This window comes from Magallana gigas, chromosome 9, assembly GCF_963853765.1.
Source record: "Magallana gigas chromosome 9, xbMagGiga1.1, whole genome shotgun sequence".
NCBI classification, from domain to species: Eukaryota; Metazoa; Mollusca; class Bivalvia; order Ostreida; family Ostreidae; genus Magallana; species Magallana gigas.
Window position 1 is genome coordinate 15,040,822 of NC_088861.1, and position 15,860 is coordinate 15,056,681.

At 32.9% G+C, this 15,860-nt stretch overlaps 1 long non-coding RNA gene across 1 annotated transcript; it reads left to right on the forward strand.

The window, feature by feature from the left end:
- Positions 1-10,466: 10,466 nt before the first annotated feature.
- On the forward strand, positions 10,467-12,601 carry LOC136271639 (uncharacterized). The gene is made up of 3 exons (XR_010709578.1): positions 10,467-10,725; positions 11,231-12,095; positions 12,367-12,601. It is a non-coding gene; the product is annotated as an uncharacterized lncRNA (long non-coding RNA).
- Positions 12,602-15,860: the final 3,259 nt, after the last annotated feature.

A 15,860-nucleotide genomic window follows, 5' to 3' on the forward strand; every position in this document is an offset into this window, starting at 1 on the left:
TCAAGCTTCAGTTGGGGGAGGGGGGGGGGGGGGGGGGGGGGGGGGTTGGCACGGACCGAGGACAGCTAGGACAAATGCATAACTTGATTTTGTAATAAACCCTTTTATGGTAAAATGCAATATTTATGTACATTATCATATTTTAGAGATATAATTTTCTCTTTATTAATTGTTAAAAGAAAGTAGCAGTTTGTAATTAGATTTATTCCTAATTAATTGAAAGCTGTCCCATATATAGTAAACCCATTATACACATTGTATTTAATATAAGACCTTAAACAACTACACGCATGCCATCATTCACTTTTTTTGAAAAACAGCTTACAAAACAACATTAATTTAAAGCTAGCAGAGGTTTTCTATCTTTAGTGAAATGAACGTACGGGCGTGCAGCTTTTTCAAAGACCTACACTTTAACAGCTACTTGTTTACAAATAAGTATTGAGCCGTTAGTTTGACCTGATTAGGACGGGACAGGATAATTCACCCGGACCCATGCTGCACAGAAACTGAAGAGTTTGAATGTCTGGATTAATGAGCAATACCCCTGGAAAAAGCTTTACCCGGCCATCGTCAGGCCAAGAAATATAAAATTAATCCGCACAAAAATAGTTGATGATGTCTTGTACATAGATAGAAAGGTATACATGTAAACTTCACCGGTCGAGTCTGTCCCTCAATCGCCTTTACACGACCGACTGTACTTATGTATGCGAATAAAGAGATTCCAAGAGGAAGTGACCGTCAACAAACAAAAGGCAGCTTAAAGGATCAGCAGTTACTCTTGATCATATGTTAAGTTGATAAAACGGTGGAGAACAGTCAGTGACGGGTGATGAATTTTTAAATGAATGTGGTGTTAAAAGAAAGGTGAACTATCAAGAATGAAAAGAATTTTTTACGAAATATGATCTGATATGTCTTATTGAAACGAGAACGGACGTTTTTGGTGATACCAAATATCTTTCTTTGTGACATTAATAAAAAAAACAGACACAAACCTACAAATGCCCGCTCTGGTAGAATCATCACAGCGGTCAGGGATAACATTGTAAAATATGAAAAAATAAATATAACATATAATGAATATGTGTTTTGGTTTAAACTAGACAAAGTTTTACTAAATTTTTAAGAAGATCTATTGTGCGGCATTGTTTACACACAATATGAAGGTAGTAAATATAAACTTTTTGACTGCTTCTTTGAAATAGAGAAAGAGTAATTCAGTATAATTATAAATAAATCTAAATGTTATTGTCCCATAAGTGACTTTAATGCCGAAGTTAGACATTAAAACGATTTCTCTATAACTGATGAATTTTTAAGCACGATTGAAGATATTTTTCAATCGGACATTGTTGAATTGCTGTTTGAAAGCTGTCATGTTCCGCTTGAGAGAATATTTCAAGATACCGTTTATGTACTTTTTGATATAAACGGACTGAATTTCGTAAAAAAAAATTAGGAAATCTACATTGGTATTAGCCGCTTTGGCAGTGACAAAAATATATGTGGGACAAACTGTAAAAAACAATAGTTCCGTGGAGTATGTCCTCTCTACTACTACTAATACATTCAGAATTTTAAAGGACTCTAGATTTTATCGATTTTTTTTTCATAGCTTATAGTTTATTCAAATGTCTACAGTTTTATATATTTGTAGCCGTGTTTTCCAAAGGAAAAATCCGGTTATTGAATTGGTGAAAATGGCGGACTGGGGGCTGCCAAAAGGTTGCCCCTATTGTACGGATAAGTAAAAATATACACCATGCTTCCTATAATGTAAATGCACGTAGACGTTTCACCAAGTCTGGGCCCAAAAACATGTTCTGTCTTAGTAATCTGTCTCTAAACTTTGCTACACGTTTGATGAATATTAATGTGATCCGCCATTTTTTTTACAATGTAGAATCAGGATTTTCATGTCTTTAATAAGATCATCCTTGTATCAGATATGATGATACTCAAAGCATTATTTTTTCAGATAAAGGTTTACATAACACGATATAAATAATTAATTAGATGAAATTAACTTAAGGCGAAGCACGATGTTAGCGTTATCGACACGTAAACGAAGTATATAACCAACGTCATTCCCCCCCCCCCCCCCACGGGGATGCATGTACTGAATGTGTTTATTTGTTATTTGATTATTTATTTAAAAAGTTCCTTATACGAAAATAAATAAAGACATGGAACACAAAACTGACTGACAAAACCCCTAAGCTTTTATGATGAAAACTTAAGTTTAATTTGGCTTTTATTCGTATTCCATAATTCTACATGGCCTCTTTCATTATGAAATCTGTCAAACTTACGGTCTACCCCTTTTTCTTGTCGCCATTATTAGTTATAATAATCAAACAGAAACCAATGCTATTTTTATCAGCTTGGGACGCCATTTTCTCATTATCATAAAGTCGCTTAAAACAGTCTGTAATTGCATTTTTAGGACTAATAATTACGGTCGCTTGTGGCGTAACACAGATGGTTGCTTAATGCAGGGTGTTCAAATAAAAAAAAATACGTTAGGCGGGTCTTAATATGGTCGCATAAGGCAGAGAGTCGCTTAATACAGAACGAGAGTCCTTTTATGCAGTATTAAAAAGGATAAGCTATGAAATAGTGCTAAACGATACGCAACCATTACAAACATATTAATCATCACGAAATTTGATACAATGCAAGGGAACATTAGTTAACAGAAGACCATGTACGTTTTGAATTGGTTTATTATCAACTGACTTAACGCAGTGTCATTTTAGTGCCAAAGGGGTTAAGATATCTTTCTCCAAGGAAGGAGATTTGGGACTTCATAAATGTTGATAGATAAAGTATTTTTCAAGTGCATATGCATTACACTGGGTTAGATATTTTATTTCTTCATGTTTACTAGGTACATGTAAGTATACCATGTGTCAAATCTGAATGTATTTTTATTTTAAATATAAATAAAAAGATTGACTTCGGTGTTATCACCAAGAGACAGGCGACGTTTTAATTTTAAAAAAAATCTTGTGTTAACAGAACAAATTATAATTATCAATCTCTACTTACGTTTATGAATGAAGATATTTAAATGTGTTCAATGTCTGAAACTATAAAAGAATTTTACCTGATCAGTAATTAGTATGCAGATTAAAAACCTTCTTTTGTTTTGAAATGAGGGTGAGGTTGTGGACATGCTTTAGCGTATCAAAGTCATTTGTCAAAATATACACTTGCATTGAATAATGAAAGTAAAGAGTATTAAATAATTCACTGTTTATTCATTTATACTAAACATAGGAATCAATATTTTCACAAATAATGAATAAATGAAATGCGCCAATTCGTCCATTGAATGCGCCAGTTTCGTTTTGATGCAAAGAACTTTACAGATATTGCTCGGAATTAAGTAACCATGAATGCAGGCTGACTGGCTAACATCATGGCGTAATGATGCTGAACAGAATATTTTTTAATATGCAAAATATGGGACAAATAGTCAAAAGCCGAAAAAAAAATTATAAATTTTTCACTCAGTTGCAACAAGAAAATTTTAGCAGCATACAACTAATTTCAGATACGATTTTCTTCCTTGTTGTTTGATTTTGTCAGTAGATTTTCTTTATTATTTCAGTAAACAAATAATAAAAAAAAACCAAATACTCAGACAGTACAAAAACCAAAAAAAATATGATTAAAAAAATATAGTTCAACATACAGGGCCTTTTGATGTGTAAAGTGTGCGCGAGCTTTCATCTATTAGAAATATATATATATATATATATATATATATATATATATATATATATATATATATATATATATATATATATATATATATAGCTGGAGCATACAAATTGAATTGTTTGGACAAGTGTTTTACGGCTTACGACGTTCTCGTTCTAAGATAAATCTACATAGATAGTTTATATATACTAATCATGGTTGATTTCATTTTTCCACATGCCTGTTTCTTGGCGATTTCACTATCACTATCCAATGGCATGTACTTAGGAATCTTTGTGAAATAATCTGCAGCTGCGAAATGAAGATAATGGATAAATCGGTATGACAAAATGTACAAAACGTAAATTGATCACCTTTCTTGCTTCTTTGAACGAAGTCAAATACTTTCAACCGGTCAGTGTTATAATTATTTTGAGTAATATATTTTCCTTTTTCTTGGTAATGATGTCGATGACATTTTTGTAACAAATGTAATCACTGAGAAGTGTAGAATTTATTATTCATTGTCAAATGCATGCTTGAAACCTACATTGTTATTTTTATGTAAAAAAAAAACCAAAAAACAACTCTGAATGTTTCCGACTCAAATCATGCAATATTTAGAGAACCAGTGAGATTTATTGCTACAAATTCCTCTAGAACGGCCATCCAAGCGAGTTGAATTTGTTAAAAATAGGTAGATTTTCAATGAAAAGCGCTAGGCGGAAAATTGGGTTAAAAAGCGGAAGACTTCCGCCTAAATCGGTGGAGTTAACATGTACATGTATGAACGTAGATAATATTTAACTACTGTCAAATTATATACTTATCTACTTTACTGGTGTATAATTCTTTTTTTTTTTATTATTATGATATGAATCTGCTAAATTAACCAAGTCATTAAACCATTATGAAATAGTTTCATATAAACTGCTTCATTTTTAGATATTTGATATTTTATACTAGTCTATGGTTTAAAGCTATGGTATTTAACTTAATAAGTTTGACTGTATCTTTTTAAAATACTATAGTATACAAAATTTTTTACAGTTACAAGTAACTAAAATGAAAATAAATTATCGCCGTCAAATAGTAATTTTCAATCAGAATCAACAGTATTTTCATTAGCAAAAAGTTTTTTTTTTACAAGCAATACTTAATCTTTTTTCCTTTGCCTGTGTAGTACTCGGCCATAAAAAGGTTGTCTTTGGTGTCCACATATACGCCCCATGGGCAGTGAAAATAAGGAAGGCCGATGCAACGGAGAAATTTTCCGTCCTGATCTGAGATGTAGATACATGTACCATATTCGGCATCGTTGTGTCAGTCCGTCGAAATGACTTTCTGTGGTGATTCCAATTGGCTCAAATCAACTTTTGGTACACAGTAGTAGAGAAAAAACCAGGGTAATTTAATCGGAATTGCCCAGCGTGGTCAACAATTACTACTGCATTGGCTGTAGAGTCAGTAACACAAATATTCATGTTTCTATTCTCTGTAATGTATTTGATATTACTAGACGAGTAAAGAGTGTCATTGTTATTGAATTGGATGCTTTGTATTTCGGTGAAACCAGAGTAACGTACAACCTTTGTTTGTTATAAATAATCATTTTTTAAGAAAACTAGGAGGTCATCAGAGGAGGTACTACAGACACTGCAAGGTCTCCAGCAATTTGATCACTTCTTGTTTCTGTGCATTTTTCACTATGTCCACAGTTCTACCAATGCAATCTTTATAAAACTAGATCGCCTCTGTCACTATTAAAATACCCCTCGCATGTTTCCTGACCGGGTTTGGATATCTTCAGTAGTTCCCTCTTAAGATAATCATTGTAAAGACTCATGGTACTACTATTATCCCGGCATGTCCATATTTCTTCACCAATGTTACAAACAACAACTCTGCGGAACCCTTTAATGTAGTCTCCATATTCTGTCTGTATTGTGGTAATGATCTGTGGCCTATCTAGCAGTGGTTTGACTGATAAGGATCCAGTCTCAGAGGTTTCTATTGTTTTGTCATGATCCTCTGTCGTAGTTAATAATGCTAACAGTGAACCAAATTGCTTGTTCAGCTCTTCAATGTCAATGTTTTGAGGTGTGAAGTTTGGTAAACAGATTTTAAGTTTAGGAGGAGCTTAATACAGTGCATTTATACGTTAGGTCAAGTGCTTAACTTGGAACATTCGCTGCACGTTGGGCAGGGGTGAAGGTTGTTTATTTTAAAAACGGGGTGGGGGTTACAAATATTGACGTATATGAACATGTATTACATACTTAGTAATAAATATAGGTTTTTGCACATGTGATACAGATGACATCACAAAATCCGTATCGGCCTCCGGGGCTGATACAGGTTATCAGCCCTCCAGGGCTGATACGGTTCCGTATCACACCCCTTGCGGAACTCCTCTGCCATTTTTCGCTTCGGCATTTTTGCATGTTTACAGACGAAAAATAAAACATTTTCAGTTACAGTCGACATTTTTAAGTGCAGTTGAAAACTTCAAATGCTAGCAAATGTTTTTAAGCAGTCAACTTTTAAACCTGATGAAATTCGGTTCTGTAGCTTCATGTTTGTTAAAACAAGAAGAACTCATATATTTATTTAATACATGCACAGACTACTTTCAAATATTATTTAAATTCAATTTGTTCAAGTTGATGCCTTTTTACATAATTTATTACTAAATATGTAATACATATAATAATAAATACCTTTTTTTCCATATCACAACCTGTATCAGCCCTCGACCAATATCATCCCTCGGGCCTTCGGCCCTCGGGCTGATATTGGAGTCTTGGGCTGATACAGGCTGTGATATGGAAAAGGGTATGTATTATTCTCTATGTATTTCTTACGGTCACTTCAGTCACTCGGGTAAGTAATTGCGGTTTGTCTGCCGTTAACAACGCTACATTGTTAATTGATCTTGCAAACAACAGGGTAAATTGATTTAGCCAATAATAGTTAATGCATGATTTCTTTTAAAGGGAAATCTACTTTTATTCCCTGTGCGTTGTATGCTTGTGTTTGCCTTATGTGCTCGTAGAAATAAACCGTCTCGTCTCGTTCCACCTGTTATAATTAAGAGTAAGAGTTGTTTGTCTAAAAAATAATAGGCGAGGCTACAGCAAGAGGAGTACCGGATGAGCGTTAAGACATCAGCGGAAGCTAAATATGCAAAAGTGAGGCTCTCTGACATGTCTATGAGTTGTGGTACTCAAGTGATCGTCAAGGTCTTTTCTAGGGTTCTTTTAAGACTTTATTTATCTCCTTAAAAAGAAGAGCTCTATGTCAAGGAATAGGACCATTTTCAAATTTTAAAGCTATAGCTTGTGGACTTTTTCTGTACTTATTGATAGTTTATAAGGAAACAGATCAAATTTTAAAATAAATGGACGATCTGATGCATAATAATTTACCACACAGCCTTCTTAACGCATTTAAACATAATAAAAGCAAGCTTGAATTGAATTGCAGAACCATGTTTTTTCCCAATCATTTAAAATATGCATAGAAATTAATTTTATCCAACACTGCATATTTTTCATAGCAAACACCACGGTTTTTGCATTCATACTATGAATATAATTCCGAATTTATATTATAGACATGATAAATACGCTTGCATACATATTGCCAGGCCTAGGTCTTTGTGTCAAGAAGAGGACTTGAACCCCTTGATTGAGTTACAACTGAGTTTTTGTTCTTAATTAAACACTGAAATTTGTGACTGTGATAAGATGACTTATTAAACATTCATAAACTTTCTTGATCTTGAACAGTAAAATGTGTGACTTTGATTATTTATAGACTACTCAGTACATGTGTCTGATTATTAAGTATATACTTGTTCAATTTTTTTATTAGGCCCTTTTAGACCTTCCGTTTCCTGTGCTACGCGTCTGTAAATGAGATTAATAAACACATATCTTCATTTGGTCTTTTTTTCAGGATTTGATAACAGATATATGATTTGAGTAAAATTAATTTTATTTAAGAAGAATTTCAGATAGGAACATATGCATGCTCTGTGAGTTAAATGCTGGTTAACATGTTAAAACAGCTGCAAAACAAATATATAGTTGATTATCAGTGTGTAGAATGATATGATAAGACTTGCGGGTAGTCTGATACCCCGCGCAAGGTTGCGACACATTTATTTAGTCCAGTTTGAGCCCTGCAACTTTCAGATAGATGTTGAGACTTAAGGAATATGGCAGGATGGCACATATTTTTCACCAATTAACAAACATAAAATTTGCATTTTCTTTTTATGGTGAGTGTGTAATGTTTTAAAAGAACTTCTAAAAGCGTTTGAGTGTATGTGTGTGTGTTTGGGGGGGGGGGGGGGGGGGGGGGTGGCAAACGGCTTGAGTGATAATCTTTTCTAATGGTGTATCTAAGACTGCGGCCATTTTTGGGATCGTTTTAAAACATGCATGACGAGGAAATACGCCTGCCGAGATCCCAAAGATCTTTTTTTTTTTCTTTTCCTTTTTTATAAATCTGTTTTCCCTTATACATGTATTCTATACATTGCATTGTATTTCAACTTACCTAATAAATGTTCATAGAAAATAATGTAATAATCATTATTGAGCACAAAATTAGGGCGAGCAAAAATGTTCAAGTACTGTTAAGTTAGATAACTCTTACTTATTCTATAACGCCAGTCGTTTACAAGAGTTACGTGGTTTACCTGTTGAATATTTTTTATTTCACACAACTTAATTAATGATCACATAGATATAAATCTTATTGATTTTATGCAATGTCTTTTTCAGTATTTTTATACATGTACACGTAAATAACTTCAGTTTGCTAAATAGTTATAATCTTATCTTTTGACTATTTTCAGACCTTTTTGTTTTGATTGATAGAATATTCAAACAGTAAAATGCTTTTGGTGGTGATTCATACGTGATATAACGGTAGGGATATTGCCAAAAAACACAAACAAACAAACAAACTGCATAACCCCGATAACTAAATTAATCTTAAGTTAATCAGTACGTTAGATAAAAGATAAAGCCAAATCGTCATGATAATTTAAGTCTGTCTTTATACATGTAATGATAACTTTCTGCAGTCCGTGATTTGTCTTAGTTTGTTGAAAGTGTTAACCAATCAAAAAACAGGTTAGAGATTTAATCAATTTCTTTAAGAAAAATAGTAAATTATATATGGAAGAAATAAATGTAATATAATACATACACAGAAATTTACAGAAGAGGAGGTATTATATATAATATTATAATTCGAGGAACCCTTTTACTCAGTATGCATTTTATTTAGTTTTTCACCGGTAGTGAAAATTGTGTCATATCAAAATTTTATATTTACAAAGAAATATGACTCAAATAAGAATTTGGGTTGTCTTACCTTTAGTCTAAGCTTTGAGTTTATTGCCAATGGTTAGGTGTAAATACACAATTTTAAACAGATATTGTAAATAATAAACGCAATTTTTTTCCTCTTATATAAGACTGAACGCTATTTTTTTTCTAGACGCATTTAAGTAGATCTTTAATAAAAGGTATGTAATTTGTTTTTCCAATTGTCTACAGGAAATATATGTAGCCCCCAGTGAATTCTCAATCTCCCAGTATCGTCTTAAATAAAAACGTCAGTACATAAAGTTAATTCACAGTTATGTAATTACTTCAAAACAACATGATAAAAATAAATAAAAAATGAGTTAACAGGAACTATCATCTTTCAGACACAAAATCAGCGGTTGCTTTAAATTACAGCTTTCCTGGCCTGAAGTTTTTCATCATCAGATTTTAAAAATATTTTTCTATATATATTCCTATGTGGAAATTTCACCCCTATTATGACCCCACCCTATCCCAGGGGATCACGATTGTAACAATTTTTGAATCATCATTACTTATAAGAATGCTCCGAAAAAGTTACAGCTATTTTAGCAAAATGGCTTTGGGGGAGTCTCCTATATATTCTACTATGTAAATATTTGCCCCCCCCCCCCTCATCGGTTCCCTAGCTACCCTCGGGAATCATGATTTGAAAGCAAGCCATAGACCCACAGTATCGCCTGCTCCTGAAATCGTGGTCTAAACAAACATGAATCATCACGGGTTTTTGCACCGAAAAGAATTCTGACAAGGTTAATTTAGTAATAGTAGTAGATGAAAACTTCTCATAAACTGAAAATTTATCTGACTTACACATGTACTTATATTCAATATGCATTGTTTACCATAAAACACTATGGATAAGATGCTAATAACTTTATTTAATTGCGCCTGCGACACTCAAGGAATATTTGCTTGATTAAAAATACTTGTTTATAAAATTTAAAGAAATACATATTTAAAGCGGATTTGAAAATATGAGCTTTGTTTTTAAACGAAATCACATCTCACATATGACTAAATTGAATACAAATATACGCTCTTTGTTCTTTCCATACAACAGAACCTTTGGTCAATCTAGTCAACGAAAATTCAATACGTTTTAATGTCTCTTTCTTCCTTCACTTGCTTAATAAATACTCGATACCTTCAAAAATAAAAACCTCGTAGTAAACTGAAATATAATAGGACAGAATTTATAAATTTTTTAAACACTCTATGCTTCACAGCAGTGATTTTAAAAAATGCGCATCCCAGCTCAAATTATTTATAATGGCAAAACACGGGTAAAAAGCACGAGTCAAATTCAGCCGATATAATGATAAAATTTGATTACATGGCCCTTGTTGTGTCTGAACTTAAGTCATAAGGACATGCGCTATTTAACATTTACTCGTTACTTTTGAATGCATTTAGCTAACCGAAAAGCAATTACAAAAATTAAGTCTTATAAAAGAAGGAAGTATGATGTTCCTTTGTGTCTGTTCAAAAAAGCGCATCAGTGTCGATGCTATTGAAAAAAAGGTTTGGAAAATTGTAGGACCACAATCAAAACGCTTATAAAACGTAATGGAGATTTGTGTCACATTCGCAATTGTCTATATAGGGATGTTCTACGTTCATGGTTTGGCATTATATTTATTTACCTTTTAAAAAAATAAGATAATGGCGTGGTAGCGAATATAAAACCAGTTTATTTTGTATGAATTTTAATGAATAATTTGCTCATTTTATTTTATGTATTAAATGTTACAAGAGGTCATATTAGCCGAGTGAGAAAATATATATTACATGCATACAAGACGAAGCATGACTTATTACGCGTGTAAAAGTTAAACTTATTAACGCAAACATAGATTATTAAAATATAATAATAGTTGATGGTGTAAAAATACTTTTCTTTAATGATTTAGAAACATGGAATGCACAACAAAAAGGACAATATGAAACAAATCAAGTGTTATATGTATCGACATAGAAATAATATGTCAACAATTTTTACATAGATATCCTTCAAAGATGAATACCAATCATACTTAACGAAATGATACTCTTTATTTAGTTTTATCGCTCTGTGTAGTACATCCTGTTGATTTTTTTTCTCTTTCTTGATGACAACATATGAACAGACCTTCAGGCAGCAACAACACAGAGCACGTTGTATTCATCAGGATCGACAACAACAGAGAGAATAATCACATTATCAGAAACAACAACTTCATCCACTGAGGAAATATCAACGACAGACAAAACATCTCTGACTCCAACATCATCGCCATCAACGACATTCACAATAGAAAAACTAACATCAACGACTGAAACGCCAATAACATCTAATGAAAAAATTACCACATCGACTACAGCGTTACCACTAACGGCTGAAACAACGTCATCAACAACTAAAAAACTAACATTAACGATTGAAACGCCAACATCTACTGAGAAAATTACCACGTCGACTTCGGTACTACCAGAAACAACTGAAACAACGACATCAACAACTGAAAAACTAACAACAACGACTGAAACGCCAACACCATCTACTGAAAAAATTACCACATCGACTACGGTGTTACCAGAAACAACTGAAACAACGACATCAACAACTGAAAAACTAACAACAACGACTAAAACGCCAACAACATCTACTGAGAAAATTACGACATCTTCTTCGATGGGGCCACTAACAACTCAAACATTGACATCAACAACAGATAAAACAACATTTACGACCAAAGAAATTACCCCATTAACTCAGAAATTAACCACACCAACAACGATATTTACAACACTTGTAGAAACGACAACACCTTCTCGGGAAATAACCACTTTGACCGAAAAGATAACCTCGACTGAAAATGTGTCAACAGTCATACCATTTGTCACACAAATGAAAAAATCAGATAACAATGAAGAAGTAATCGCTGCACTTGGTACTATTGCTGGTGTATCTTTATTAGCCAACGTGATATTGTCTTTCCTGTTGTTTAGAAGGTAAGTTTTATGATAAAAATCAACTGAGTGTAAAACGTGTCAATTCCTGTTATCCAAGTACATGTACTAAGAGTTTAATTCCATTTTGAAAAAAAGAGTATTGTTCATAAACAATCATTTGAATACGGCATCATGGTATCATTTTTGCCCATTTCCTTTTGAAGATGAACTTATTTTTTTACTATGAACAACAGAACCCAGTTTAAGACATGAAAAGAATATGTGTTGTTTTTTGAAATATGCAGTAAAATGTATTTCATTGTTTTTGTAGCTGTAGACGAATATCTGGTAATAACGACACAAGGCCAATTTATTCGAATGAAAATATTCAGCATACTGATCAAACAGAAATGTACACAGGGCTGGACGTAAAGGAAGATGGTTCTGTATACCAGACATTGGCCGGTGAAAGTGACGCCATTTACAGCAATACAAATCTTTGAGATTAAGACTAGCTCAAACATTGCTTATACAGTTTATTTTAAGGAAAATCTTTGTTAAATGTCTGTATTGCAGTGCGCTGTTTAACACCAGTTATGAACTTTATGTGCAAACAATAAATGCTGAGTAATTTCTTCGTTCTTCTTTCGAAAAAAAATTGTGTTTATTTAGCTACTGACAAATCCTCATCACCATATTACCACTTTTGATTAATTTACGCGTAGGAATATACATGTACAGATTCTTTGAACATTAAAAAACCTGTCTTCAAACCCAATATTTAGCCGTTTTAGTTCCTAGTAAGGACAGAGTCTTAATGGAAATATCTTAAATTTCTAATGCCTAAATTGATGGACATGTATAAATTTAACTACTGTATGTTTCTATTATTTGGCAACTGATAGAATCTAAAGGTCAAATAAAAACAGGAACTGCTAAAGTATAACGGCAGATTTTAGAGCTGACATGAATTCATAACAGCATTTCAATCGCTCCTCTACCGCCACTTGGTTATATTACATATGTATTAGTTACACAGTCAGTTTGAGATACTATACGGATTCACCCAGGGTGGGAAATAGAAATCCGTATTGGGCGAGGCGAAGCCGGGTCCCAATACGGATTTCCATTTCACACCCTGGATGATTCCGTATTATGCCCAAAACTGACTGTGTAACGGATTTATCACGATGAAGATCTTCACAAGACTTTTAAGAGTTCAATAACACGTTTAATAATGATATCACATTGAAAATCACATAATAAATTATATATCCGACGTATCACAGACAAAATACCAGATATCAACAATAAAATTCAACAATTATATAATTTGAAATGAAAAAATGACATGTATCATAAATAAAATATCAACAATAAAATAGCAACAAATATAAAACGAAATGTAAATTGTATGTGTACACATGTCAAATGCGCCTTACTACAATTACATGATATCATTCAATATTTACTGTTTACTGAAATTTAAGTTGATAGTAAATTGACAGTTGCTAAAAAAGAAGGGTTTATTTAATTTGTTTGCATAGCTGTGTAAAACACGTTTGCTTTTGAATTGACAAAGTCATCAAACAATTTATAAAGGCAAATGTCTTCAAGATACTTCGTACAATCAACTGACTGTGGAACAGGAACAACTACCGGTTCTGTAGATGGCTGAGAGCTTGAAGCAGGTAAGGCTAGCTGGAAGACGGAAAAGCAATTATTGTCGGAGCAGGTAGGGCGAGTTGTTTACTTGCACATCGCAACATGGCTTCGAAATTACTATGTCCCATCCTAATCTTCTCTTCCTTATCAACCCTCGGGTATACCGTGAGAGACTGGATGTATTTGTGACCAGCTACAGCCATGGTCTGAGATGGTCCATACATTTCTTTTGACAACATTGTTGCTCCAGTGGCCCGTATGGAATGATTTGTGTAGATCTGATCAAAGTTACGTTTCCTGCTTAGATCTGACATAAACGTGATCAACGCTTTTGAACCAACTGGTACTTTGGAATACTAAACTGCCATGTTGTCAATGAAGGAAACCAACTGACGCCGCCAAAGACGGTCAAATTCTGGGTGTAGTTTACTGACATACAACTCAAAACTTTAAATTGACGAGGCAAAGTGGTGAACCTGAGTGGAAAAACAAATTCCACATTATATATGTAATTGATATTAAATATTTCTCTGTAAACTTATTAAAATACCTTTTATATAATATGTTGCAAGAAAATCTACTACACATACCTGGAGTTTTGTGCATTAGTGATGCAATGTTTTCCTTGTCATGTTCTCTATGATTCTTTGTCATTTCCTCTAGGCCCTTTGTCACATATCTCAAACCTGTCTTGGGATCCTTCCTTATAATAAATGTGTCTTTTGTCCTGCTGCAAATATTTCCACATCCCCTTCTGAAAGAATCATAAACACATTTATATCAATAAATACATTCTTAAAGATTTATCTAATTACAGTTTGTGTTAATTTTTGGTTCATTTATAGGCTTTGGGTCCAATATATGTATAAAATTACACTTGCCTGAAAAAGTACAGCCGGATATCAAAGTAAACCTTGTTAAACAGGCCATTTGGTGTCATTGGACTCGTATGTGAATTGATGTGTACAACTTCTCACGATCCGCTTTGGCGGGTGTTGCTAAAACGTGGAACGGAAAAACGGAACGGAACGGAAAATCTTACCTGATGTTATTTACTTCATAAATTTGTTAGTCATGTTAAAAAGGATATACTTTATATAATTTTGAATGTTTTTGAAACATTAGCAAAATTAAATTATGTATTCAAGAATAATTATTTCCTCAAAATTAACAGTACATACATTGACCATTATATTATGTCCCAAAATATCGATTCACATTTTGCTGAATAACTCGATATTATAAATACCTCAAGGTTCAAGCAATTCTCTTTCAGAGGCATTAAAAATTCTCATTATTCTTTCTTAAAAACGTCCTTTCTAGCTCATCAGCTGGTTTCAATACACGGCTAAAAGTATAGAGAAGTCTACGGGGGTTTGCATTTCCAAAGACCCGCGTGATAACGTTTAAAAATTGTACAAGATCTTTTAAGTAACTTACAATATTAATAGAGAAAAGATGTCAACATTTTCCATTATAAATCTCTTTTCAATCTGTTTTCAATCCTGTGAATTTTTTCGATTAAAAATGATAATGTGTCAATGAAGTTTTGTTGGATATTTCCTCTTTCATCTATTTCAATTCACAGGTAAGTGAATTGTTTTTAAATCGTCCAAATGTGCTGCATGAATATTTTGGGATCGATAGACTATAGTCCCAATTTACAATCGGAAAATCAAACCAGACAACGTCTAAAGCTCTCTAATCGGATCTATGTATATAGCTGCAGGAATGAAAAACGTAAACAAAATTGTATAGCTAAAAATACTAGTTTCACTAAGTACCAGATATTTTAATGTTTGATGTATTTTAAATGTCGTCAGCCTACTATTTTTTTTTTTCATCTCAATGATACTGTATCGTCAGTATGATTAAAAATCGTATAGCACACCGACAACTTAATGTTGATGTAAGTATATATACATCATATTTAAAATATAAAAATACCCAAAAAACTCATAAAACGCTTTTACTAACTGCGTACGTTACCCTGTAAACCAGCAATACCATATAAGAAAATGTGTAAAAAGTTAGAGCTAATTTTTCCGTTTAATCATGTTAATGTTTTACAATTTGTGTACATTTGATTTTTCCGTTTCGTATTCAACTAAAGCAAAGTGAATACAATGATATTCATAAGAATATCAATAAGACAGCAAT